Genomic DNA, 4,147 nt, shown 5'->3' with positions numbered 1-4,147 from the left:
GGGCAGAGAGGTGGGGGAGGGGCGGCATAGTTGAGATAAAGGTAATGATAATGCCATTTTGTTTTTCATTATCTCTAGTTTCAGTACCCATTTCTAGTCGTGTACATCGTTTCAATGCCATCAAAACCGAAACATTGACACCCTGACCTAGGCAATGCCTCCATTCATCTCCATCTGATTCTACTCTAAAAGAACAAAATTGGAAAACAGCCATTTGATCAAGTTTTTATTGCAGTAAGTAAATGACCCAAAACAAGAAAAGAAAAACCCCCCAACTAAAATGAAAGACCAAAGTTGTTCACGTTTTAGTGCCGTACTTTTCCAAATGCCATAACCCAGTTTGTAACAGAATCAAAGCGCACAAATTTTAATAACGTCATTACTATAAAAGTGCTCATCGGTAAGCAGCTAAAATACCATAGCCAAGAAGGAAAAGTTGAGCAGAAGAGAGAAAAAAACAACTGTTTCTTTCTTTCTACAACAGTACCTACTTTACATGTCGTCTTCCCTTGCTTTTTTTTCGACCTTAGAAATACGAATTTTGACGAAATTGTAATAGCTCTCAAGCTCTTGCAAATGATAACGCAATTTCATTTAATAATACTGAAATAAAAAGAAATTTCAAAATTAATTTATTTTTAGTATATTTGAGCAGCTGGCCAACATGCTGCAGAAATTAATTTTGTTTTCTTCTTCATAGTACCTTTTTTGTAACAATGTGCGTTATTGAAAACTTTTTAAAATCTATTTTAGTAGCCCTGGTTACTTCTCTGCTGTCCGACAATGTTGTTGTCTGTTTTGGGTTTGGTTTTCTATTCACTGAAACGAGAAATATTCCAAGATTTTGATCTCTCGGTCTCTCTCTCTCTCTCTCTCTCTCTCTCTCTCTCTCTCTCTCTCTCTCTCTCTCTCTCATTTTCACACACACACATACACACACACACACACACACACACACACACATACATTCACACATACACACACATATATACACACACACAAACACACACAGACACACACAAACACACACACACACACACACACACACACACATACAAACACACACACATACACAAACACACTTATTTGCTCAATCACCCAAGCACAAGCATATACGCGAAAAGTGAAAGCGTAAAAAAATATTATAATTTAACTATTATGCTTTTTTGAGTCATCACATTGTGCAAGCCAAAGAAAAAGTTACGAGGATTTAGATTTACAGGAAAGGGGCGGCAGCTCTTGATAGGGGAGATTAGTACACAAAAGGCTGTTTTTACTTTCTCTGTCAGAATTCATCATGGAGTCTGAGCTTGTATCTCATGGGAAAGCCGTGGATGGCCAATACAATATCTTCTACGTAGGAAATCGCACTCTCGTCTGTGTACGTCTAAGGCAAAGATTCTAACCGTTGCACCAACCCCCCCCCCTTCTGCATGAACGTTAAAATAGGTGCAAGTGCAAGGAAGAAACATTTTCCAACCCATTCTACAGCTCAATTTAGCCTGAAAAATTCCATCTCAATGAGATGCCACTTGTAGGCTAATCTGAGCTGTGGCATGGGTTGGCAAGTATTTACACGTCCCTTCTGACTCATCTTTGTGCCTAGTACTGACATCTCTGGAGAATCCCAATTTCAGGTTTGGAAAATAAGCTGTACACTGGAATACGTGGGTTGTCAAGCATTTCATTTTTGTTTTTCTTAGAATGACAAAAAGTGACATCTCGTCTTTTTTTTCAATCTTGCAACCTTTTTATCTCAACTCATTTTTTCCCATTGTATTGTTTCTCACCCGTATCGACACAATTTAGATTTTTCAGCAGGCTGACTGTTAAACTGTACTTCACCATTCAGACTGAGATACCCAGTAAACTATTTTCTCCAATGGCGAATCGGACTCACTGCTGCTTAGGACTAGGGTGAAGATGCTAACCATTACTTCACTAGCCGGTGTATATGATCGTCTGTGTTTACTAGCAGCTTCTGTGTACGCCTAAGAACCAGATATCAGTTCCAAATTTTGATAACTGAATTTAACGGAGTCTAAAAATAAAAAGAATGTTACAGAAATGAACAACAATAAATCGAGAAAATGAATATAAAAGATCGAATCAATTACTGAAAGTTAGAAATCAATATTAATGGTTTAGCGACCTATTACGAATGCCAGCTTGTCAGTCAGCCTCGAAAGCCTATAGCACCAACTACTCACACTACACAGAAAAAGGTAGACCACGCAAAAGATGGGTTAGGGGAGTCAAATGAACCCCCGGAAACTGCAACATCTCAATGAAAAGAGCCTGCTACAGAAAACTGCAACATCTCAATGAAAAGAGCCTGCTACAGAAAACTGCAACATCTCAATGAAAAGAGCCTGCTACAGAAAACTGCACCTCTCCTAGACGCTCTACGTAACAGGGAAGGAAAAAGGCAAAGTAAAAGAAAAAAAAACTATATGAAATTCCATAAATAGGTACACAAAGTTTATATCCTGTTCCTTAACCCAACGCACACACAAGCAAACAATACCCAGTCTTTACAACGTCGACTTAATCGATGGAGAAATGAACCATGCTCGTATTCCGATTAAATCAAAGACCTTGACCCTTGATTGGGCACTTGTTTTCGAAGTAATCGTCAGAGAAGGAGTTCATCAGCAGCACTTTGATTTACTCTCGGGGAATATACCAACACTACTCTCATCTGTGGAGCCGTGCTAAAAAATATTCATTGTCTTGAATCACAATATCTGAGACCGAGCAGCGTCATGGCAACCGCTCTTTGACCTGTGTTAAAAGCTTCTCTCTTCTTCTTTTTTTTCTCTTTTTTGGGGGGGGGGGGGGAGGGTAAGTGTTTTACGGTGCTCGCAACTGCATAAGGTCATACGTGTGGGAGGGAAGGAGCTTTTTCAGTTTTTGTAGGAATTTTGAATTTTGCCCGGGTGGCGGCCGAAGCCTACTATCTCGTATCAATTTAGGACCGCCAAGGGATCTTTAACGTGCACATCTTGCCCACGGGACCTCCGGGATTTTTTCCCCATTATCCTAGAAGGTTAGGTGTTCGATCTTACTTTTCCAAAGATCAGGGGTATGGCTGAAAGACAGCAGTAAGAAGGAGCCAAGGAGTAGCAGAAGAAAGGCTGCAGAAAGAGCCAAGAACCCAGAGGAGGGAACAAGGGGGGTGGGCAGAAAATGGAGATGAAAGCAGATGACAGAACATGGTTAGAGAGCACAAAAGGAATGAAAAGAGAATATTTTTTGAAAATAAAAAGTTTCTGTCGCTGTTAGGATTCGAACTCGGGTCGTATTGAATGGGAGACTTACATCATAACTTCAAGACCACGACAGCCGCCCGAATAAAAATTTCGCTCTTCTGGTATGCACCATGGACGCACAAAATAATGGGAAAAATACAAGTCTCGCTTTTGTCAAGCGCGCAAAACTTCTCCTCGCTCTTCATTTGGTTTCAAACAGTCAAACAATGCGCTCCATGGTGATCCGGAATTACGTCAGAATGCTACGTCTTGTATAGTGTAATACCCGTCTATAGATGCACCCAAGTACAAGGACAAAGGTGGTTCGTTAAAAAAAAAAAGTATCTCCGCTAATGAGGTGGTAGAGATCAGTCATTTGCCTGCTGGATTGAAGAGTCAATACAATACACCACAGTGTGCGTGTGATTGTGTGTGTGTGTGTGTGTATGTGTGTGTGTGTGTGTGTGTGTGTGCTTTGCGTGTATGTGTAAGTGCTTGTGTGTGTGTATGTGTGTGTATGTGTGTGTATGTGTGTATGTGTGTGTATGTGTGTGTTTCTATGTCTGTAGCTGTGGGTGTTAATGTGTATGTTTGTGTGTGTTTGTGTGTGCGTGTGTGTGTGTGTGTGTGTTGGTGTGAGTCTGTGTATGTGTATGTATATGTGTGTTGTTGTTGTTTTTTTTGTGTGTGCACACATATATGCGCGGGTGATAAGGAGAGAAAAGGCAAAAGAGTCTCCGGATGAGAGAGAAAACGAGGGACGGAAAGAGTCTATGTGAGAGGGAGAGAGAGAGAAAGAGAGAAAGAGAGAGAGAAAGAGAGAAAGAGAGAGAGAGAAAGAGAGAAAGAGAGAAAGAGAGATAGAGAGAGAAAGAGAGAGAGAGGGGAGGGAGGGG

This window comes from Aplysia californica, unplaced genomic scaffold, assembly GCF_000002075.1.
Source record: "Aplysia californica isolate F4 #8 unplaced genomic scaffold, AplCal3.0 scaffold00166, whole genome shotgun sequence".
Classification (NCBI taxonomy): domain Eukaryota; kingdom Metazoa; phylum Mollusca; class Gastropoda; order Aplysiida; family Aplysiidae; genus Aplysia; species Aplysia californica.
This window is presented reverse-complemented; position numbering follows the sequence as displayed.